The following is a 26,419-nucleotide window of genomic DNA, read 5'->3' on the forward strand; positions in this document are numbered from 1 at the left end:
TGAGATCGCATAAATCCAAGAAATATCACTTTACAAAATAATTTTCTTCAATCTGTAGAATGTCTTCTACAGTAGATGAAGTTAAGTAGCTCATGAAACTCGCTTGTAATACTATAGTTTGGATGTAGATTTCTTTGCTGATGCTTTAAAATGTAAATACGTTTGGCTTTCATTTTGACTTTTTAAAAGAATTAGTATTTTCACCAAAAGAGTCTCAACATGTAAATTTCTGGGCACCCCACTGGCCACCCTTGAAGCAAGCAGGCATCCTGTCCAGTCTGCTTGCTTTCATTAAGACTCATACTCTGAAGGGAAAGGTTAGTTAAGGCCTCTTTCCAGTGCAGCCTGAAAAACAGGTCTCAGCCTTAGCCATGTGGCTGCCATTGTGCATTCTGAATCTCTCAGAGAGAAGTTCCCATACTTCTTTTGCTTAATGAAAAGATTTTCTCTTTCTTCAGAACAATCACTGTCAGGTGAGCATATCCTGCCCCTTCGCAGATAGTCTTTCCCTACAGCACAAAGGGTGGTCAGGAATTGAAATTCCCAATTTCATCCCATGGATTTGCAGGAGAAAATGAAAAGGTATTAAGATGTATCTTTTTGTTTCATTATTTGTGTGTCTCTGCTTCTGTATAAAGTTCGCTCACTGAGAAGAAAAACAGCCTGCTCAAGTTTTCATCCTAAAACTAAAAAAAAATTATCATTCAGCAGACATAGCTAAAGACCAGAACTTAGCTAAATATAAAAGGCAGAGAAACATGGGACAAAGAGATATGAGTCACGATTAGGAGTAGGCAAGTCTTGAAGATGTCACAGAAAAGCCAATGTCACATGAGGGATCAGAAGAAAACAGAAAAGGAATTTTCAAACTAAGAAGGTCAGGACAGGGAATTCCAGTCCCAGGAAATGACATCTGTCTGGCGATGGGGGTTTTGAGAGTCCCTGTTGGAATCTGATCCCAGGGAGCTCCAGGCAGGAGGAAGTGAGGTAGCTGAAGATTGAGCAGGGTGAGGCCAAATTAAAATGACCTATTCAGGGAGGCTAAAACTTCACCATAAACATAATTTCCATAAATTCCCTTTTCTGATTTTGATTAGTCAGGAAGAAGATATGAATGAAGTCTGAGCAGGAACAGAAGTGTTGCTGCTTTTATAACTAAAAACATTGATCTTTATTTATTTATTCAAACAAATCTTTGCTTGTTTCTCCCCTTAAATATTTGCTTCCTGAAAAAAACTTTTTAAAATTATTTACAAGCTAGATCGTTTATCCCAAAGGAACTTGGTACACAGCCTCACACTGTCACATTTTTTTTCCATGTAACTTTCTCATAAAATTAGAGGCACACTGCAAAAACAGCAAAGCACCCAAAACAGAAAACAGGAAATTCTTCTTAACCCAATGTATCATTAACTCATGAAATTCACCACTGCCTGAGAACATTAAAGTGGCTTAGAATATTTTTAAATGAGGTCATAAATTCATATAAAGTAAACTAGATTTTAAAGTTATAACTTTATAACAACTCAAACAAAACATAAATCCTTAGGCAGCAATATCCAAATTGATTAGCAAATATATCAAGCACTAAATTGCCTCCTGGAATTATACTATAATTTAATAGCTTTTCCATAAAGATTGAAAAAAACATCTTTGGAAGTCGTTTATTTATGATTCCTGATTATCTTCCTATAACTTTATTAAAATAACTTGCATTTTGCAATAGTGTTTATAGTCTACCACGGGATTTGTTTACATATGCTGTGAGATGTAACCTTTATAATAAAGCTGATTTTTACAGTAGAACCAAGATATTATCATCATTTCTTTTTGCAAGCGATGAAATTAAGACTAAACATGTTAATGATTTACTCAAATTTATATGCTAGCATAACTGAAAATTTTAATTTGAAAAGTTGTAAGACATTTTATGAGAAGAATGTGCAACCTGGATAAAGATTATCGATTTTTAACTAACCTTGGAAATTCAGCAGATTATGGATGGGAAACAAATTTCTAACATTTGATATCAAAAGCCACCTTGACTAATGTCAATAGATACATTTTGAATTTGAAAAGCAGGTTCATAATATGTATGACAGATCAAGGACTTATGTCTATAATATAAATACACACCTAAAAGTTTAACACCAAATTTATAATCGTTAAAGTGGCAACATTTAAATAATTTAACATCAAATATTTGGTGGATAATATAATGAGGAAATCTGATTTTGCTCAGAAATGAAGCTTTAATATCAATGTTTGGTTGGACTTCACAAAAGGGACCATAGAAAACTATGAAAAGAAGGTAAAAGTATAAATATTGTTATAATGTTTCCGTCATTTGACATCAGTTTTGTCAGTGTGTAATTTTAATCAAAGATTAGGGATATTTGCCATGATGTGGTTGGAACTAGAGGGTATTATGCTGAGCCAAATAAGTCAGTCAGAGAAAGACAATTATCTCCCTGATATGAAGAAGTTGAGAGGCAACGTGGGGGGTTTGGCGGGTAGGAAAAGAATAAATGAAACAAGATGGGATCCGGAGGGAGACAAACCATAAGGGACTCTTAATCTCATAAAACAACTGAGGGTTGCTGGGGGGAGGGGGGGAGGGGGGGAAGGAGGGGGGGTGGGGTTATGGACATTGGGGAAGGTATGTGCTATGGTGAGCGCTGTGAAGTGTGTAAACCTGGCGATTCACAGACCTGTACCCCTGGGGCTAATAATACATTATATGTTAATTTTAAAAAAAAGATTAGGATATTATATAATTGTACTTATCACAAAATTAATATCACTTCCCATAAATCACTTATCCTTTTTTTTAACCTTGTTTTCATGCAATTTTGCTGTCTTTGCATTTGTTTTAGTAAGATATTCTTGTTTCCACTTGTATCACAAGATTTAGCTCTATTTATAGTTCTCTCCAGTCAACTGGATCTTAGGCCCCCATGGAAATAGAGAACACTTAGGCATTTAGCACTCAATTTAGTTTCACCTTTATACTTCCCTATGGCAGGGGCTTTTGGGACAGATTCCTACGTTTTAAAATTATTTTTTCATCCACATTGCTAATTCTCATCCCTTCTTCTTACTCTCAGACACTTTCCCTAGCAATGTCTTTCACCTCTGGATCTTCAATAAAATTTTCCTATTTGCAGTATTCATTTCAGGTACTTTATCTGATGTAGTCAGTATTGGTTTTTTTTTGTTTTGTTTTGTTTTGTTTTTTACGTAGTCTGGTGTGTTTCCTCAAGTCACTTTAATAATTTGGGGGACGAAAACATTTGGCTGGTTTGGTTTTAGAAGGAGGGGAGGTTTGTTGGGTTTGAGTCATATGTTGTGACTCAAAAGGATACTTTTATGCTTTTAAACTTCAGTAAAACTTTAGTAAAAGAACAAAAGTGATCCATAAATATTTGGAAAGAGTAAATTTAAAAAGCCATTACTGAAGAAATGAGTCATAGGTGAAGAATCTATATATGACAAAGAGCAACAATGTTATCTTTTAAAATGTATGACTTAAAATGATCAGAACTGGGGCGCCTGGGTGGCTCAGTGGGTTAAAGCCTCTGCCTTCCGCTCAGGTCCTGATCCCAGGGTCCTGAGATCTGGCCTTGCATAGGCTTTCTGCTCAGCAGGGAGCCTGCTTCCCTTCCTCTCTCTCAGCCTACCTCTCTGCCTGTGATCACTGTCTGTCAAATAAATAAATAAAATCCTTTAAAAAAATTAAAATACAATAATAAAATAAAATGATCAGAACTTACCTCAAGAATAATAATACCACTCTGGCTCACATTTTATATGTTTATCTAAATAAAAGACAATCGGAATAGATTTATAACAACTTCAATAAATTTCACCCATGCCACAGTTCATTGTATTAGAAACTCAGATTATCAATGATTAAAATGTTATGCTTTGATTTTGTTCTTTCATTTTACAGGACAGTTATTAAGATACTATGCAGATAAAAAAAGAAAATGGTAAATATATCTCCTCAGATTTGTAGTTTGAAACCTAATCTCCAATGTGATGGTAATAGGCGGTGAGGTCTGTTGGGACAAGATTAGATCAGGAAGGCAGAGAGGGACCTAAGGAACAGATCCACGCCTTGTCAAAGAGACCTTTCACTCCTGCTGCCCTGTGTGGACACAGAGAGAAGACAGCTGTTTATGAGCCAGGAAGCAAGCTCTCACCAGACACTGAAACTGTCAGCATCTTGATCTTATATTTCTCAGCCTGCAAAACTAAGAGAAATAAATTTCTGTTGTTTATAAGCTATCCCATCTACGGTAATTTGTTAGAGATGCCCACACTGACTGAGACACCATTCCTCTTACTTCCTGGAATTCAAAGGCAATGTTATGTTGAATCAGGTCATGCTCTCTTCTCTACTAGTCAGTCTGCATGTTTATGTATTTATTCTACACAATGCAGTTATACAAGCAGATTCCTTACTAATGGACTATGCTAAGTCCACCAAGAATGTACATTGAAGACTTTACTGTTATACAAGGTAGAAAAATATTTTGATCTGAAGAATGTCAATATTTTGGAAGGAACTAAATGGTCTAGCAAAGGAAATAAGATTGTCTTCCTGAGATACTCAAACTCCAAAAAATGTATCCTACTGCCTCTCAAGTATATTAATTAAATTGCAGTCATGAATTGAAGCAAAATAGTATTTTGATTAAAGGGAATGAAGTCACTACACGGAAGAACTTCTAGTCAAAAAATAAATTAGTAGAGGTCCCCTGGCAAAAGAACTTGAAGTCTCTAGATATACGGTCAAATTGAGTACCACTCAGTTAATTTGCTCACTACACTACAATGTTTGCACAAGTCTTAATACAGGAAAACAAAAGTGAACAACAGGTCTGTTACACTTTTCGACTAGAATAAAAAGAATAATTTATATGATAATGTTTTCTTTCTATTTCTATTCCTTGTTAAAATATGCAAATATTTTTCTTTCATGTTATATAGTGAATTTACGTTATGATTTCTTCTTTCATGTTATATAGTGAATTTATGAAAACCCTATCAGAATAGAAAAATCCATCCCCTTAATTCCTCCAGGATAATAATTTCTAATGGGCACTTCAGATCCATGAATCTTAAAATATCTGATCAGAAAACTCACTAAGTGGTTTTCTTATAAAATATAACAATAGTTTTGCAAACCTGTGCACCTATAGGGGGCAGATGTGGATGGGAGACACATAGTAATTTTGACATTTGACTGCTTTCTGGTGTGTTAATTGAAGCAATGGATGAAGATGTTAAATAAAAACTGAACTGGAGGGGTGCCTGGGTGGCTCGGTGGATTAAGCCACTGCCTTCGGCTCAGGTCATGATCTCAGGGTCCTGGGATGGAGCCCCGCACCAGGTTATTTGCTCAGGGGGAAGCCTACTTCCCCCTCTCTCTCTGCCTGCCTCTCTGCCTACTTGTGATCTCTCTCTCTCTGTCAAATAAATAAATGAAATCTTAAAAAATACCCAAAAAACTGAACTGGAGCGCCTGAGTGTCTCAGTCAGTTAGGCGTCTATGTTCAGCTCAGGTCCTGACCCCAGGGTCCTGGCATCCTGCTTAGCAGGGAGCCTGCTTCTCCCTCTCCTCCCTGCTCTTGCTCTCTCTCACTATCTCTGTGTGTCTCTCTCTCAAATAAATAAATAAAATCTTTAAAGAAACAAAATGAACTCACTGTGTGCACATTTCTAGGGGTCGGTGGGTGACAGAACTTCTGGTTCTCTCTGTTACCCCAAGAAATTTTGTGCTATGACCAGTTTATCACAAAGTGTCCAAGGATAGTTATCACTCGCATTGGAAGTGTTCATGCCTATGTCACAGGCTGAAAACTCAGAACAAGCAGCAACCATGGTGCACCTGAATGGTTTCATCCTCTTTCTCAAAGCGATCACTCCCTCCACCTCAGGCAGACAGCAGTCTCAAGAAAGTCATCAGCTTCTTACCTATGACAAAAAATACTTGATTTTCAGAACTATAAAAATCGTAACAGTTGGGTAAAGCTAAAATACTCGAGCTACATGGTTTGTTAGGAATAGTTTTAGTTCTCCTCATAGAACAACTAATTTTTGAGGGGAAAATGCATAGCATGCATGTCATCTTTCAGTCTTTCTCTAAAAGCCACGGTCGTCACAACTTTTGGAACAATGGAAAGTCTTTCTGATTCATTTGCTGACATGTCTTTTTAAAAAAAATTTCCCTACACTTATCTTTAACCTATTCCTAGATTTACTGTTAACAACGGATTGTTATGATAATACATAAATACTTTCAAACAACATTAAAAGAGATTTTTAGAAAATCCCATGATTTTACAATGGAGAAATTGACTATAGGAGAAAAACCCCACCCACATAAGATCAAAATGGTTTACTTAGGTCGGATCAAGTTACTGTGAAGCAAAAAACTTTCCTGCAGCATAGTAGGATCCCAAATATGTGACTAAGCTATATCCTAAAAATAGAAGTGGTTCCAATTAAATGATCAGTGAGGCAATAAGTCACAACATTCTTGGAGTTCACGATCATCATATGATCTATGTGAAGGAAGGTTTTAAATAGAAATTTGATTCAAGAGAGACAAACCATTACCAGAGATTTTGTTTATGAGCTGAAAGCTTTAGTGCTAAGGGGAGGTGCTTAATCTATGGACATACCCTCTCACTCTTCCAAATGTTCTGTTTTGAGTATGTGTGCACACATGCCTGCATGCATGCAAGTTTGTGTGGGGTGTGTGTGTGTGTGTGTGTGTGTGTGTGTTGTGTGTATTGTAATCTTGTACATTTTTTTTTTTTTTTGTAATCTTGTACATTTAACTTCAGTTTGCACAGAGCAGGGATGAACAGTTCTGATAAACATAGCAGAGATATTTTCTTTTCAGAAAGCCACAAAATTACATTAAAGAGTGATGAGTATCTTTTTTATCCTGTTGATTGCAGGTGATCCCTCTCTGCAAATGATTGAAATATCCACGGGTTTTATGAGGAAACATCTGGAAGTATTCCTATTTTTGAGCATGGTATTTTCCACACAACATTTGTAGTATTGCTACATTGCATTAACTATTAGGCAAGTTAGCATGACCTTATTTCCAGCTATATTGATGGCTTCCCATTTTATGGATAAAAATAGATGAGATTAATTCATTTTAAAAGTAATGAAATATCATCCAGATAGGATTTTTGATCATTAGATATTATATATCCATTAAAAACAGGAAAGAAGATTCTTCTGAATAATGGTAGTAGATATTACATAATTCATAGACAAATCCATTAAGCTAAAAAAAAATCAGTCAACCATTTTCACTGTTCAATTCCCCATGTGTATTTATTTTCATCATTAATCTGATTCATTCAAGCGTATGTTCAGTGTGACTTGGAAATCCACACATTTTTATTTCTGACAGTATAAGTTCTGGAAAATAACATCATTGTAAATGTATCAAACACCATTCAGGAAGGAAAATCTTGGGAAGATTTTGTTTTCTGGAAGCAACAGAATACTAAGAATACTACAACTTCTCCTGTAGAGTTAGTGGAAAATCAAAATATGTTCCAGGGTTACAACAAAACCATTAGTGTAGCATGTTTGCTCTTTTTAAAGATTTTTTTTTTAATTTACTTATTTGACAGAGAGAGCGAGGTAGGAGAGAAACAGAGAGCACAAGTAGGCAGAAAGGCAGTCAGAGAGAGAGGGAAAAAAGCAGGCTCCCCACTGAGCAGAGAACCTGATTTGAGACTTGATCCCGGGACCCTGAGATCATGACCTAAACCGAAAGCAGATGCTTAACCTACTGAGAAACCCAGCCACTCCAACAAAACATATGCTTAACAAACACTTACATATCAGGTGCAATAGAAAACTACCTTAGAGATTCTCCCTGAAATGAGTCTTAGAGTGTGTCATGTTAGAGCTGTATGTATTTTCAACATTTCAACATTTATCAGCCAAAGAACATTATTAAGCTATTATAATTTATTTGTAAAACCTCTAAAATACAATTTGCAGAGACTGAATTTCTCCATGAGGAATGATAGTTCTGAAAGACTGGATTTCAATTTAAGTATTTTAGAAAATATCTCCTCAGGGCCCTTGGGTGGTTCAGTTCGTTAAGCGACTACTTTGTCTCAGGTCATTATCCTAGGTCCTGGGATGGAGCCCCATATTGGGGGGGATCTCTGCTCAGAGGGGTGCCTACTTCTCCCTCTGCCTCTGCCTTCAGCTCCCCTCATTATTCTCTTTCACTCTCTCTCTCAAATAAATAAATTCTATATATATATATAAAATTTATATCTATATATTTTATAGAGACATATATAAAATATATGATCATGTATATGATAATATGATAGATCTCTATCATATAGATAAATATATCTACAGATAAATAGATAGATAGATACAGCTATATAGATAGATATGTATCCTCTATTATCACTCCTCTGGATTATAATACATGGCACTTCCAAAGAAAGGCATTCACAGCACTATTGATCTAGAAAATTGTATGAAATTCTGAAAAGCCAGAGATATCTTCAACACATAGAAGGTAACATCTTAGATAGGAAGTAAACCAAAGATTTTGTTTGTTTCTGTTGAATTTTCAATATTAGTTTAAAAACTAGTTTAGCCACTCAACCTCCACATGTTACTCTTCCATACCTCTAAGAGATTAATATTAAGCTAAGTGTGCTTTTACTTTCTATAACTTGTTCTTTTTGCAGCATTCTTCTTAGTACCTTTGGGCCATACTTTGCTGGGATAAATAAAGCCACTAAATTCAGTTTCTATTTCTTTGAAATTCTTCTGTAACTTCCTTCTTTTGAGATTTCTGTTATTTTCAAAATTTAAAGGTGACAATAAATGTTTTATCGCTTTATTCTTCTTTTTATAAATCTTACCGAAAAACTTATAGAAACTGATTTTGTTAACTCTTTCTTAATTTAACTATTTAAACACAGAAAGCTATTTATATAGATATATATAAATATTTAAAACTGGGCAAAAATTTAAACAGTCATGTCATCAATAAGGGAAGATATATGAAATAGCAAATATGCACATGAAAACTGTTGAATATCTTTATTTCATTAGAAAAATGCAAATTTAAACCATAGTCAGAAACCACCACACAAATATTAGAATAGCTAAAATGAAAGAAACTGTCAATAATAAATACTGAGTAGGATAAACAGCAACTGGAAATCTCAGACACCACTGGTGGGAATGTACAATGGTAGTCACTTTGAAAAATGCTTTGGTTGTTTTTTATGAAATTAAAGAAATGCTTATTATGCAACTCAACAATCTGACCCTTAGGCATTATCCAGGTGAAACAAAGCCATATGTGCACTCAAAAACCTGCATGCAAATATGTCTAATAGCTTTATTTGTAATCACCAAAGCTAAAAACAACCCAAATATCCTTCCCGTGGCAAATGAATAAACTGTGGTATGTCCAAACCGTGGAGTATTACCCAGTAATTACAAAGAAGTGAACAAGTGATCCACATACCAACAACGTGGATGGATCTCAAATGCATCATTCTATGTGAAGCAATACAGTCTCAGAAAGATACATAATCTATGATTCCTTTTATTGTGTTTTTTATTTTAAATTAAGACTTTATTTTTCCTAGAGCAGTTTTTGGTTCCCAGTAAAATTGAGAAGAATATACAAAGATTTCTCATACACCCTCCCATCTCCATGCAAGCTTACCTCCCCCACTATTCCATCCCCCACCAGGGTGGTATATTTGTTATAATTAATGAACCTGTACTGACACATAATCACCTGGAGCCCATAGTTAATGTTAGAATTCACTCTTGGTGTTGTATGCTCTTGTATAATTGTATGTATCCAACATTATGGTATCAAACAGAGTATTTTCATGTCCTAAAACTCCTCTGTGCTCTGCTTATTTATCCCTCATTGTCCCCTGTGATTTCTTTCATGTGACATTCTGGAAAAGGCAAATGGAAAAATTACAGGTATTATCTCTAGTGTTGGAGACATGATTTTTATAAGGTAAAATCAAAATAATGAAAATAAATAATAATGATGGCAATAATACTTTAGATTTATGTAGTGTTGTATGATTTCAAAAGTAATTTTATTTTTCATTACCTCATTTACTCCTCACATGTCTGGGAATTTGTGTGTATATATGAATCATTTATGCTTTAACAAAATTCTGCTGTAATGTAAATAAAAAGTTGCCTCCACTGCCTCATTTCCATTATACATCCCTGCAATCTATCACCTAGCAGAATCTCAGGTCATCAACAAAAATTCATAGTAATACTAGCAATAAAGATGGAACTAATTGATAATATCAATTATTTCTTGTTCTTTTACTGAACAACAATGCACCTTTGCTTGCACTGAAAATTAGTAATTTTTGCACTTTGACTGTAATACAAAAAATCAAATACACAAAGCATCACTTGTTTTTCATTAATTCTGTCCTAAATAAGCATTACAACTTTTTTTTTAATTAATTCTGTCCTAAATAAGCATTAAAACTTGGGAAATAATGCTATGTTTAAATCTAGGTGGAAAATAAAGAACCATTAGGTTTTTTTAAATCTATAGGTATGAGCTAACCTCAGTATGACCTATTCCCCACAGCTATATATGTATTGTAATATATTTCCCAATGTCAGATTTTCAATATCATATGGGTTATTAAAATTTGTGTCGGCAGCAACCCAAACATTTGAGAACATACTGAAGGAAATAATTTAAGAAGAGTGAAGAGAGGTCTTTAACATTTTTCATTATAAAAAGTCATTTTTTAGTTATTCTCAGCTACTTTGGTTGTAAGATTTTTAACCTTGCCTCTGATTTTTCAATTTATCTATACTTTTGTAATATTGTTGTCGCAAAAATTGAGATATAATATATAAGCATATGTCTTGCATTTCTTCAAATAGATTTCACAAATGGGTTTCTAACAAAAGCTAGAAAATTGCATGAATATATACATATACATGAATATAAATAACCCTGGGAGACTGCTACATTTATGTTGCATGTGTTTACATTTATTTTTTTTCCATAAGTACCTATAGGATTTCCATAATGATGTTGTTTTAAGTATAATAGAAAGCAAACACTTTCCAGCAATGCAATTAAATCACCAAACATGATGACACCTAAACACAGCATTTGACGATACAGCGTTGCTAAGAGGTGTTTGTTCCAACACCTGCAACTCTAAAGTTAATCATGACTCCAGCAAGAGCATCCTAATGTGATGCATGAGAGGAGCACTAATTAATCATTAAGTGGCTTGACATCATACAGAGCTTCCTTCTCTGTTTCAAATCAACCGGAGCGGTGCAGAGCCCCTGTAACAGTAGCAATGGCAGCGGCTCCCAATGTTGAACATGATGGAGAAACTGTGGATTAGTGAAATTCTGAGGGGACTGTGGTTTGGAACTGGTACTTGGATTATTTAATAAATAAGAACCCGACCTTACTTTACTGACTGATGGGCTATGTTGGCCGCTTGCCAGCTCCTTCTCTTGATTGTGGAGGTGTGAATTTTTGAGACTCCTCCTTGCGTCATTATAGAATAGGATATGCTAAGATCAGAACTTTCCAGCAGTTGTGCCTTCATAATATAGGGCATAATCCAATACTAGTGAGGTTCACTCCAATCACACCACGCAAGATCTACACTCAGAAATACTTAACTAGGGATGCCTGAGTCGTTCGGTTGGTTGGGCCACTGCCTTCGGCTCAGGCATGATCCCAGGGTCCTGGGATAAAGTCCCACATTGGGCTCCTCCCTCCATAGGGAACCTGCTTCTCTCTCTGCCTCTGCCTGCCAGTGCGTGCTCTCTCTCTGTCTCTCTGACAAATAAGTAAATAAGTAAAATCTTAAAGAAGAAGAAATACTTAACTAGGTGAATCAGACTATCATGGTGATAATGTACTCCATGAAAAATATTATCACTCACTGCTTTTATGTGCCATTGTTAAACATTTGGAAAGTACAGAAGAGATCACAGATGAAAGTTAGAATTTTTGATAGCCATGAACCAAAGAAATGCCATGTTAAAATTTTGGTGTATATATATACTCAGTGCTTTTAAAAATTTTTTCATCTTACAGAAATATCTAAGCTTGATTGAAGGCTTAGAGTGTGCCAGCCACTCCTATAAGCACTTTATATGTATTTTTTTATTTAGATATCACAACAACTCTATGAAGCAGGTACTATGATGATGATGATGATGATGATGATGATTGTGATTTTGCCCATTTTTGCATATGAGTGAACTAAGGTGCAGAGAATTTGTAACTCTTGGTAACACTCCATGGACATAAAATTATTATGTGGTTTGAAATCCCACAAAAATATTTTGCCAAAGCTCTCCTACAAATATAGATCTACATGTAACAGATATAACTACCCCAGCAATGCCAAGGCCAGCATGCAAAGAATCAAGGCTTTTTCAGAGTTCTTCTATCCAAGTATTCCCAAGATTCGTGTGACTTATTAAAGTGGTTCACTGATGGTGTGCCTGGGTGGCTCAGTGGGTTAAGCCTCTGCCTTCTGCTCGGGTCATGTTCCCAGGGTCCTGGAATTGAGTCCCGCATCGGGCTCTCTGCTCGGCGGGGAGCCTGTTTCCTCCTCTCTCTCTGCCTACCTCTCCACCTACTTGTGATCTCTGTCTGTCAAATAAATAAATAAATAATAAAAAATAATAATAAAGGGGCGCCTGGGTGGCTCAGTGGGTTAAGCCGCTGCCTTCAGCTCAGGTCATGATCTCAGGGTCCTGGGATCGAGTTCCGCATCTGGCCCTCTGCTCAGCGGAGAGCCTGCTTCCCTTCCTCTCTCTCTGCCTGCCTCTCTTGTGATTTCTCTCCGTCAAATAAATAAATAAAATCTTTAAAAAAAAATTAATAATAAAGTGGTTCATTGAATCAGTTCTTCTTGAAATTACTGCTTCTACTTGCTGGGCAAGAGCAAGAACTCAGGTTTTTGTGTTTTGTTTTGTTTTGTCCTGCCACTCTATATTTTTGGTTTTTATCAGCAGTACACTTGGTTATTCTTTAAGTAGATCCATCATTTTGCCCTTGGATCTTTTAAGATCAAAAACAATACTCTGATAGCCAAAGAAATTGCTGTGGAGCCTGAAGATATTGAAGTCACCTGACAGCTTTGTATAAAACCCTCTTCTGGTGAGGCTATATGTGATGGAGTGGTACCTCAGGAAGTAAAAGGAGATAATCATTTCTTCAGGGTAAAGCCATCTCAACTATGCTCCTTGCCAAAATTGTCTTGGTCCCCCATATTATACTCTTTGGGTGACATGTGAATTCCAGTTCAACAGAGAAGGAACTGGCAAATGACAGCATGTATGCCAGTCAGTCTGGAGCCTATTTTTCTAAGGCTTATTGTCTAAGAATTTTTTTACACTTTAAGAAGATTGTTAAAAATTGTTTAAAAAGTCAATGAAGAGGGGCGCCTGAGTGGCTCAGTGGGTTAAGCCTCTGCCTTCTGCTCCGGTCATGATACCAGGGCCCTGGCATCGAGCCCCGAATCAGGCTCTCTGCTCAGCAGAGCCTGCTTCCTCCTCTCTCTCTCTGCCTGCCTCTCTGCCTACTTGTGATCTCTGTCTGCCAAATACATAAATAAATTTTTAAAAAGCCAATGAAGAAAAATATGTGACAAAGACTATATACAACCATCAAACCCTCAATATTTACTATAGGTCCTTTTATAAAAAATGACTGTTCATCCCTGATCTAAAGGAACACCAGTAAGGAGAGAACTTACCATCAGTCACAAACAGTGCCCACAACCAGGTCTTTCTAGAGTCTCAGTTCTAGTATTGACTCTTGATTTTCAGTTCCACCTTCCTTCGTTTAAGATGGAGTGGTACTTGGAGACCATCATTGTCTTTTTCTTTTTCTTTTTTTTTTTTTTAAGATTTTATTTATTTATTTGACAGAGAGAGATCACAAGTAGGCAGAGAGGCAGGCAGAGGGAGAGGGGGAAGCAGGCTCCCCGCTGAGCAGAGAGCCCAATGTGGAGCTCCATCCCAGGACTCTGAATCATGACCTGACCCGAAGGCAGAGGCTTAATCCACTGAGCCACCCAGGCGCCCCATCATTGTCTTTTTCAAGAAGCCCTTTAACCTGGGTTGCCTCTGCCCATCAGACATATTATAATAGCATTGAACACCAAAAAAGAAGAGGTTAGGATACTTTCCTGATGCTTTGTACCTTCCTTAAAAAGATCCTTGGGTTTTAAGAAAATAATGACACAAATGAATGCATGGGGGCATTAATTTATCAAACTATTTTACCAATCCAATAAAGCCCAAGTCAGGTACCATTTTGTCTAGGAAGTCTTCTAAGGGCAGCTTTTAAGGAGATTGTGAGCATTTCACAGTAGTGTTCCTTGTGGCCTCCATGTTGCCCAAATTATTCATATTATTTTGTTTCTGTATTCTTCTTATAGCATACTACTAGAGGCAGCCTTCTGAGCAACTATGACTCTTGCCATATACAGGTAATTATCGTCAGAAGCACAGAAACATTTGCAAATGAAATCTGACAAAGATCTTATATCCAGAATATATAAACACTCATAAAACTCAACAATAAAAAAAAAATCCAGTGAAAAATAAGCAGTTATTTGAACAGACATTTCAGCAAAAAGATTTATGGATATCAAGTAAGTACATAAAAAGGAGCTCAATATTGTCTGTCATTAAAGAAATGCAAATTAAGATCACAAGGAGATATTACTATGCCCTATCAGAACAGCTAAAATTAAAAAGAGAGAGAATGGAAACTGTCATGAATTTGGACAACCTAGAACTTTCACACAGTTTTTGGAAATGTAAAGGGGTAGTCAATTTGCAAAACAGCTTGGAAATTTCTGGAAAAGTGAAACACACATCTACAACTGTTCCCAGTCATCCCATTTCTAAGCATTTACACAAGAGAAATGAAAGCATATACCCATTCCTGTCTCCTCAGCTATTCCCTGTCAACATTCTCTGAACCAAGATGGAAGATTCCATCCCTTCCCATCATTGTTGGGACTAAATATTCTCGTTGTTCTAAGTTGGAGTATTGTTCTGAGATAGCTAGTCTATCAATAATGATTATAACTCATTTTACTATATTTTTAAAGTAAATTTTAAAGTATCTTATTGAAGTATCTTATTATAGCATGACAGGTATCAATATAAGTTTACAAATCATATATGGCCCAATTAATATTCATAAGATGAATAGATCTGCATTACCAGATCAAGAAATAAAATATTTTGTGCTCTGAGAAATTTGCCTTATATTCTCTGTGTTCCCACTCACTAAGGTAATCACTGTCCTAACTTTAAATGTCACAGTCTAGTCTGTTTTGAAATTTTTAGCTCAGAGCAAAATATGATTAAGAAAAAAACCTGAAACTCTCAAGGTAACTCTTTGTATCAAGAGAAAAAGATGCAAAGACAGGAAGGCAGAAGAATAAAATTGATCTAAGAATTATAGCTAGGAAAGTACTGTTAGTACTTCAGTAACTGTTGTTACTTGAAATGGACTGGAATCACAAAAATAAGGAACATATTATATATTTGAGATAATTTACCTGTCATACAAAAAAAAAAGCTGGACCAAAAAATACTATGCCTCCTCATAACTTAACCTTCATTTAACAGAGAGTGAGTTGAGAAAATTGCTCAGCTCCTAATTAGCTCATTTTCTTCAATTAGCTCATTTTCCCCACTGCTCACCTTAGATGGGGCCAAGGAAATGAAACAATATCTCTACAACAGAACCAAAGACCATTAAGAAGAGTGGACAAGTGAGCAAAATTAGGTTCTCTTTAAGGGACATTTCCTACCCTTGGAATGAGGGTCCTCATTCTATTTGTTCAGTGGGATTCTGGAAATAATATGTACCAGTGACTACTCTGTGGCACTCACCATTCCTCTTCCCACATGATAGTGTTTACCATGGATATTGTCTTTGTATTACTACTTTGTAGAATCCACTATAGTATACTAGAAAGGTAACTTGCCTTTAGAATTCACTGGACTCTAGAGCTAGATATACAACTTCTAAACTTGATGTATAAAATAGTACACAACACCCAGAGATCCTAGACTTTGAGCTTACGATGTTGACTGGATTGATTTTGGGTGGACTGAATTTCTTTGGAGGGGACAAATCATGTTGTAAGTGTGGGAAAAGGGAGCAAAGGAATATTTGGTGTATACACTAGAAAGTGTATTGTGACAGAGACAGTTGTTCTCAACAAATTTGCCACCTGATATCCCAATTTCTTTATCCCTTTCAAAGAGGCCATACACCTATGTGTGGCCATGTAGGTGGTAGTGACATGTGCTGTTTCTAAGCCCAAGCATAAAAAATGTGATATCTTTTCTATTGCTGAGGTGACCCAGTAAATTCCATTTTATATGGTATAATTATGTAATGATGGAACTTCTGTCAGTTTGGGAATACTATATGAGGTATCCCTGAAGAAGTATATGAAATATGACTTTTTATTTTGTTGAAACAATGGGATTTGGGAGTTAGAAATACAATACAACTTAGTCTATTATTTCTAACACAAGTGCAGTGCAAATTGTGTCTCTCATGAAATCTAGAACTCTGTCTAGCAGTTCTCCAGATATTTCCAAAAAAAACATTTTTTTCCAAGAAGTTTGTAACTCAATCCTCTCCCTGGTCCTAGGGGTGCCTGGGATTAGATGAAGGTAAATATAGATTTATTGTAGATGTCTTTAGGAAAAGAAAGAAAAAAATACTCTCATTTGCAAAGTTTCCCTATCCTGAGAAACTGGCCAATGTCACATAATACAAAATACATTCATCTTGAGGAAGTCAGAGCTCCCCCTTTCATGATCTGCAGAGAATCATCTCATTCAATCACAAGAAGTATCCCAAGGTCGCCTCATTTGTCTCATTTATTGTTTAAAACAATACTTAATTTTTTTCTGTTATTGTTTCTGTTTTTTTCCCCAAATTGCTCTTGCTAGTTATTATGGTTTGCAAAGTTGGTAACATTGTAAAGAATCCAAATTAGAAAATTTTTTTCTTTTAAATGACTATTTTCTTCTTCACTTATTTTCTTATTTTTTATTAATAACACACTAGAATGTAAGCTCCATTGTGCTCACACTGAGAAATAGCATGGTAAAGAGCATAGGCTATCCACTTTATTAGGATTTGAATCTAGGCTTCATCACGTGTGCAGCCCTGGAGGACAATATGTAACCATTTGCTACTGTTATGTCACCATCTGTAAAATAAGACTAACCTACCTCATAGGGTGGTTCTGAGAATGGCATGAGTTAACACATTTAGGGCATTTAAATCAGTGTCAAGCACATTTTCAGTGTTCTATAAATGCAGCTGACTCCATCTAAGCTTGGATCTTATCTATATTGTTCACTAAGGTATCCCCACTGACTTGTATATGGCCTTGTGCATGAGAGCAGAAAATGGTCCAGAGACATAAATAAATACATGTACTTATCACTCTAAGAGTAACTATCTTTGTCCACAAACTTGAAAATGACTTCGGTTATGTGTGAAGAGTCTTGAAAAACATAAATTTATTCATAGAGTCTTTACAGCAAGTGCCTTGGTAGCCTTTAATAACATACTATAAATCAGCTATTTCAGGATAATTTTCCTGGCTCATCTTTGCAAATGTTCTGCTATTAAGACAGAAAAATCAATCCAATATGCCACCTATTGCCTTACGATGTAAATAGTGCAGTATAAACATTTGTTTGGAAGGCTATGAATGAAGCATTAAGACAACTCATCATCCTGGTGAGTAATAACTAATAAATGATTCTTGGTATCTATTATGGAACTAAACATCATTGCATTGTTTGGGTAAGGCTCTTGAAGCTAAATACACAATGTTCTCTAGCCACTCTGTATTCTTACCCTCTTATTCTCTGACTAGACAAAATATTGAAAGCAAATCACTCACACAAACACCGGTGTCTGTGGTCTGTGCATTTTATCACCATATAAAGAATTTTTTTAATTGTTTTATGCTGTTATAAGTTAAATAAGGAAATCTCCATTATCCCATAATGAATTATCCACTGTATAAAGCAACCAGGGCCTATTTCATCTCCTCCCATTTCCCCTTCTCCTCACTACCACTCTGTTATGACTTTCATCTCAAGAAGAGGATGCTGAAAGCAAGGAAGACAAAGAAGTCCAATTCAGCTGAATTCTACTGTTCATTTTAAACTGTTGAGATCTAGCCAGAGGGAGGAAAAGAAAAAAAAAAGAGAAAATGAGGGTTAAAATCAGATGCTAAGTGAAGCTTCAGGTTTTCCCTGGCTTCAATTTATCTGGGCTATGCAAACCTCCATTAGTACAGACAATTAAAAGTCTCTAAATTGAGATTCTGTTTACATGGTATAGCCTTTAAAATTTCTTAGCCTTTAAATTCTTAGGTCTAAATGTGCTACTTGTGGAGGGCAGAGAATGTAGGCTTTTCTGTGGTAACAATTTGGGACTTAGCTGGAAAACAAATTCCAAATGAAAGAATCATTTTCTCAATACTGCTAATGGCTTCAAGGAAAGGTATAATTACAAGAATGTGGCTGAATGTAAATATTGTATAAAGCTTCTTGGCTGGAAACAAGAGCAGCCTGCAGAAAACATCATATTCTAAGAGACACTTATCCTTACTGGAGAAAGAGGTTAATGTTAATTTAAAACAATTCCTAAAGTCTAGTGTGAATTATAATTATAGATTTCAAGGCATCTGCTATATATACAAGCTCTGGAAGAACTAGGTGTCTGTTTGTCTTGCTTATTTACTGAGAATTTATAAGAGTTACATTCAAGTGGGCATCATGCCAGACTTTGTCACAAAAAGATTTTTCTCTTCCAGTTTCCATTTCTTTAAAAAAAAATTAAAAAAAAAGAACATTTTGAAAAGTTTTGAAATTGAATTTACAGTTCAATTAAAGGCATCCCATTAGTCAGGACAGGAGGACTTAAACAATCTCTTTCCATCCAGGGTATCTCCGCTCAACATGGCTCTAATGTTCTAAAAGCTCCCTTTACTACAGACATGATTACCCCAAGTAACTAGAAATCAATAATTAATTGATGTATTTTCCTGCCCCACTCTACACCAGCATCTATTATGCAGCATTTTACAACAAAAGACAAATCAAACAAAGGTAACTAGATATCAGGTGTAATAAAGAAAAACTGTGCTAACTTCGAGGCTATAACCCAGGAACTAGTTGTTCAGGCAAGACTCAACTATAGACAGCATCTATGTGTACATGTGAAGTCTGATAACTACTTTCGGATGATGAACAGCCCCTTACTCCAAGGAAAAACAACTTCAGTCATGAAAAAATGTATATATTTAATAAAAACAAATTTATGAGATTAAAAATGCTAACATAAACCACTTAGATAAGGAGAAAATTCAGATGGATTGTTTCTTTTTCATCAATATGTTGCCTAAAAGTTTTGCTATAATAATACTCAATTCTATCTATTGATTAGTAAAATTTTATTTTGAATTTCAGTAATAACTCCCCTTTTGTTCCTGATTGGCTTTAGTTCAGTCCCTCTTTCATTCATTCATTCACACATACATTCAATAAATAATTACCCAAATGAGGCAAATATTCAACAAAGAAATAATCTAGTCTAAGTTCTTAGTTTTTATTACTATAATGAAAGTTTCATGCATTTTGAAAAGAATACTGAATAGCATAATGAAAAAGCATATAACCATAAATTAATTTCAGCAATGGTTAATATTTTGCCATATTTTCTGTACCAAAAGTTATTTTGCAGAAATATTCTAAAATAAGTTAATTGTGTTTCTTAACTCTAAATATTTTAAAACATATCACTATAAAAAATAAAACCACTTTCAGTTGAACAACAATGCTATCATTATACTTAACAAAATTAATAGTAATTCCTTATTATCACTGAATGCAAAAATCTGTATTCATGGTGTCTGGGTGGCTCTGTTGGTTAAACATCTGCATTTCGCTCAGGTCATTGACGGGGTTTTGAAATATAAGTGAGGTTTGGTAGGGTGAGGTCCTGAGCTGACAACCAAGAAAGAATTCTTGAGACATCTTTGATTCAAAATGGTGGTTTTATTAAACTCCAGGGACAGGACCAGTGGGCAGAAAGAGCTGCTGCACCAAGGTTGTGAAGGGTGGCTGATTATATACTGTAAGGTTGGGGGAGGTAAGGAAAAAGGAGGTTTCAAAAGGATTTTTTATGCTAAAGAAGACTCTTAGGATACCTAAGACCCTGCCATTGTCAAATTAAAGTTGTTTTTCCTTCTAGTAAACCATTAACAATAAGATTGTTGGGAGCTTCCTGGAAGAACAGTACACTTTAAGTATCTGTCAATCGGCTTTAGATTATAAAGACATTTAATTGTATCTACATTCTCTTCTGGAATCTAAGCCATTGATAGAAATGCTTTGTTCTCATAAATTGCTAACACTTTTGTAAACTGAGGGAGACTCCTGTCCTGCAGGATTGTAATCTCTATAAATTAACTATTTGTTCTTCCTTCAGGGCAACCCAAGAGTGCCTAAAGAACATCACATATATCCCATGGTGGGTTTGTGGGGGTCAGCTTCTGCCTGTCCTCAGCTAGCCTTTGCTCCCTCATCATCATGATCCCAGAGTCCTTAGATCAAGCATCGTTTCAGACTCCCTGCTGTTCTCCTTCTTCTTCTCCCTTTTTCCCTTCCCCCACTCATGCTCTTTCTCTCTCTAATAAATAAATAAAATCTTAAAAAATAAATCTGTATTCAAATTCCCCCAATAGCAATCAAAATCCTTTTGCAGTTCTTTTTTCAAACAAGAACTAATTCAAGGAGTACACATGACACACATCTGTACTATCTCTTAATGATTTAAACATTTTTTAAATTGAAATATACATGCAGAAAAGCACATGAATTATAATAAGCACAGAGTCAATGAGTTACCACTCATTGACCTCACCTATTTAACTGCCATTCTTGTCAAGAAATAAACTAGCATTTCAGAAGTGCCAGTTTCCCTGTCTGTCCCCATCTCAGTCCATATCCCAACACTCCTCCCTAAATGAAACTGCTATCCTATCTCTTAAGACTATGTTGAGAGTTTCCTCCTTAATCTTCTACAGAGTATTTTGGCTTTCCTTGGTCTTTGAATGACAATATGTATTTCAGAAACAGTGCTTCCTTTGTCTTTCACAGTAAAAAAAATCAGTCTGTGGAGATACCTACTGGTATTGTATACATAGATCAACCTGCAAAAAACTGACACTCTTTGTAAATGTTTTTATAGATTTATTTATTTTATCTTGAGAGAGAGAGAGAGAGAGAGAGAGCAAGCAGGAAGGCCAGAGGGAGAGAAAGAGAATCTCAAGCAGACTGCACGGAGAGTCCAATCCAGGGCTTAATATTCTAAAACCGAGATCATGACCTGAGCCACAACCCAGAGTCAGAGTATGCACAACCCAGGTGAGCCACCCAGGTGCCTCTGCTGGCAATTTTTTAATGTTTCCCATTCAAAAAACACACCATTTACTCAGGTCATCTTTTAAATTTATCTAAATAAGGGCGCTTGGGTGGCTCAGTCAGTTAGCTGTCTGCCTTCAGCTGAGATCATGATGTCAGGGTCCTAGGATCACACCCCACGTCAGTCTCCCTGCTGAACTGGGAGTCTGCTTCTCCCTCTCCCTATGCCCCTTCTTCTGCTCTCTCTCTCTCTCAATCTCTGTCTCAAATAAATAAATAAAATGTTTTAAAAAATGTAAATAATGTTTGTAGTTTTCAGCATGGAAGTCATAGATTTTTTTATTAGATTTTTCCTTAGATATTAGATTTCTTTTATGTTACTTAAAAAGCATCATTTCATTTCCTAATCATGTTTGACATGTGTATAAAAATACAAATTATTTTTGTATAATTACCTAAAATTTAAAAACTCTGCTATATTATTGGTACAGTGTATTCATAGATTCTTCGAAATTTTAGCATATATATATATACATATATATATAACTTATCACTAAATGAGTATTTTATAGTTTCCTTTTCAATTCTTTTGATCTTTTATTTCCTCAGTTGTCTTTTTTGCACTGGTGATTATGACATCATTACAATGTTAAAAGAATGTAGTCAACCTGTTTTCATCCTGATCTCAGATGAAATATCTCAAAATTTATTATTAATTACAATGTTGGTTGTGTTTTACAGTTATATATTTATTAGATTAAATACTTTTTTATTTGCTAACAAATTTTATAGATATTGAGTTTTAGCAAATACTATTGCTGCACCTATTAGGATAATCATATTATTATCTTTTTTCTTTTTTATTCCATTAATACAGTGAATTATTATATTTAGATATTTTCAAATATCACATAATTACTTACACTCTTAGAATAGACTCACTTTTTTATAATAAGTTATCCTTCATCTATGTTTTTGGGTTCAATTTGCTAATATTCTATTTAGCATTTTGTATCAATGCTCATGAATAGATATGCCCTTACTATTTCTTTCTAATGGATTTCATGCCATATTTTGTTATCAAGTTTACACCAGATTCATAAACTAGAGTGGAAATTGTTCCCTCTATTTTCCATTTTCTGGGTGCATTCATGGAAAATTGAAAATGTTTATTCCTAGTCAATAAACATCTGGGACTCAAGAAGTCATTTGGGTCTGGAGATTTCTTTGTAGGAAGGCTTGCAGTTGCAGATTAAGTTTAATTAACAGATAGGGAACTACAAATTCTTGAATTTCATTTGTATAAATTTTGGTAAAAAAAAAAAGTCTGCTTTATATATATAAATTTTTAAACCAATTGGCCTGAAGTGGTTCATGATATTCTCATTGTAGGTTTGTAAGACCTATAGTAGTACTCTCCACCCCCTTATTCATTTCCAAAACTAGTGATCTTTTCTCTCTTCATTTTTCTTGATGAGTCTCACAAAGTATTATCAATTTTATAAATTTTATTGAAGTAATAACATTTGGTTCTTATCATCATCTCCATAGTCCACTTTCTTTACTTTAATAATTTCAGTTTTTATATTTCCCATTTTCTTTCTACTTTAGGTTTAATTATTATTTTTCTAGCTTTTTGAGATGGCTCCTTAGATAATTCCATTTCAGTCTATCTTCTGTAGTAAACATTTGCATTTAAGCTATATATTTTCCTCAAACATGATAATAGCTTCATTCCACAAATTTGATCAATAATGATTTCATTACCATGAAGGTCAAATATTTTCAATTTTTTATTATGATTTATTCATTAACCCATAGGTTATTTAAAGGTACATTGTTTAAGTTTCCAAAATATGAGTAGTTTCTCATTATTTTTTTATTATGGTTTTCTAACTTATTTCAATTGTGTTAAGAGAACAGATTATGTAGTTTTTGAATATATGACATTTTGAAACTTGCTTTTTCCCACCATGTGATCAATTTTGGAAGGTTGCCCATGTACCCTACTAAAGAATATGTAATCTCAAGGTTTGGGATGCAGTAATAGATTAGCCAGTTAAGTTTATTAACTATTTTCAAATTTTCTATATCTTTACTGATTTTTATCTGCTTATTCTATCAGTTACAAAGGAAATTTCAAATTTCCAACCACAACTATGGATTTTTTATGTGCATCTTTTTACTTTTGTAGATTTTGCTTTATACATATTTTTCATAAAAGTTTAGAATAATTTTATCTTTTGAAATTTTAGCATAATAAAATTCTTCTTTATCTCTACTAATGCTTTATAGTAATGCAACTACAGCAGCTTTTACCTGGTCAATACTTCGATAGAATATATGTTTGCATTCCTTTCTTTCCCATCTCTTTATGTAGCTTTAAGTTTATTTTGTCTCAGAAGAAGCATATTAAATATAAACAGTATGATGTTATTCTTTTGAGACATTTAGTTCATTTACATTTAATGAAAATACTAATACATTAGGTTTAAAGATTCTGTTTGCTTATAGTTTCATTATATTTTCAATCTTTCTTTCAATTAGAGTTTTACATACACATTTTTTTTTTTATTTATTTAACAAATAGAAATCACAACTAGGCAGAGAGGCAGGCAGAGAGAGAGGAGGAAGCAGGCTCCCTGCGGAGCAGAGAGCCCGACGTGGGGCTCGATCCCAGGACCCTGAGATCATGACCTGAGCCGAAGGCAGTGGCTTAATCCACTGAGCCACCCAGGCGCCCCTACATACACATTTTTACATGTTAGAGATTTATTCAATATAGATTCTCAAGTTATTACATTCAAATGTAAGTTATTAGTTGCATATTCACTCTCTAGATATACAGACTTTGGAACATTTTAAGTCATTTTATTCCTCCAACTATTGCTATTTTTGCTGCATAATTTAATTTCATATGTCTGTTTTGAAACATGATCATTATTTTGTACAGTCAGTATTCATTGAGATTTATTCACATAAACATCTTTTCCTCCACTGTTGATGACTTCCTGAGCTGTCAGATTTCCTTTTGGGGTCATTCTCCATCAGCCTGAAAAACTTCTCTTAATAATTCTTTCCAGGCAGCTCTGCTTGTAGCAAATTTTCTCATTTTTGCTTGTCTGAAATGCCTTCAGTATTCCTTTATTTTTTGAAAGATACATTCAGGGGTGAGTGTGGCTCAGTTGTTAAGTGTCTGCCTTTGGCTCTGGTCATGATCCCAGGATCTTGGGATTGAGCCCTGCATAGGGCATCGGGCTCCCTGTTTGGTGGGAAGCCTGGTTCTCCCTCTCCCATTCCCCCTGTTTGTGTTTCCTCTCTCTCTGAGTCTCTCTCTGTCAAATAAATAAAGAAAATCTTTAAAAATAAAAAAAATAAAAAATAAAAGATACATTCATTAAGGATAGAATCCTAGGTAGTCATTTATTTCTTTCATCACTTGGAAAATATCATTATATTGTCTTTTGTTTTCATTGCCTTAATTAAGAGGTCAGCTTTCAGTTTTATCATTCCTTTGATGATAATATGTCTTTTCATCCTCATCATCTTGGCAGCTCTGTGACATTTGCAACTATCTTTTTAGCATGCTGTCCATATTTCCTAGTTGGTCTTTGTGGTTGGTTTTATCTGAGCCATTTAATACAAGTGGAAATCCTGTCCTAGTTATCATTTAGTCTGTCATAACTATATAATTTTTAATGGCATTGACTTACTGAAGAGATTAATAAGCCAGTTATCTTTTAGGATGCCCTAACTTCTTGGTTTGTTAGTGTTTCCTTCTGGAATTGTCTAATTATTTCCTTCTGATAGCATTTATTTAGTTACTCTACACAACATATTTCATCTAAATTTATATCTAAAGGACTTATGACAATCAGAGTAAAGATTTTGGCAAGAAAAAACTTCAGAAGTGATTCTATATCCCTCATAATTCATTACATTGAAAGAAAAATGAAACTAATTTTGATCACAAAGGGTTAAAGTAGTGATAGCCTGATATTTTCATTGTAAAGTAGTACAAGCTTACTCTTCTACTAGGAAGTAATCTGATATTCTGTTATCATTACATATATTAGTAAATTTTCTAAAAAACTTTTATTTAATATTTTGGCATAAATTAGCAGTCTCTGCATGAATCTTTTTCCTTAAGATTTCATAATGGAGATTTTCCAATATTAACATTTACTCTGTATTTATCTTCTATAAAGAAGAACTTTTCTTCACCAGTTGAGGCTTTTTTGTTAATTTGAAATGTGCCTGTTAGTGGAATATAGTAAAAATGCTTTAATCTTTATTTTCAGATTTCTTAAAAAGAAGTTGAAACTAGGCACTTCCAGTAATGATAAATTTATTGTGGACCCATAGATCTTTATATATTCAGAATGTTTCAGTCCTGATGGTTTTAGCCTCTGCCTCTATGAAGCTTATATTTCTCAGAGAAAGACAAATACTAATAATACTTAAGCAACAGAGAAATAAACAGATAAAGTCAGATACTAATTAATAATATGGCAAAAAAAAGTGCTATCTTGAATTGTGCATTGCATCATCAGGGTAACTGTAGGCAAATAGACTTTGAAAAGTATACTGGAGAACCTAACAAACATAATTTCTTAAACACAATAAAATGTGTTTCTTGCTCACATAATAGTACTGGGCAGGTAAATGGTTAGGTAGGGTACACTCCTCCATGTTATTCAAAGAATAAGACTGGCTAACTCTTTTTCATCTTCAATGTATTATGTAAATTCACTGTGGGACTATTTGCATTCCAGCTGGCCACAAAGTAAAAAGACACTGAAGAACCTCATATGGGAGTATTTAATGGAAAATGGTACTTCCCACTTCC

The sequence above is a fragment of the Meles meles genome, chromosome 5 (genome assembly GCF_922984935.1).
Source record: "Meles meles chromosome 5, mMelMel3.1 paternal haplotype, whole genome shotgun sequence".
Lineage (NCBI taxonomy): Eukaryota > Metazoa > Chordata > Mammalia > Carnivora > Mustelidae > Meles > Meles meles.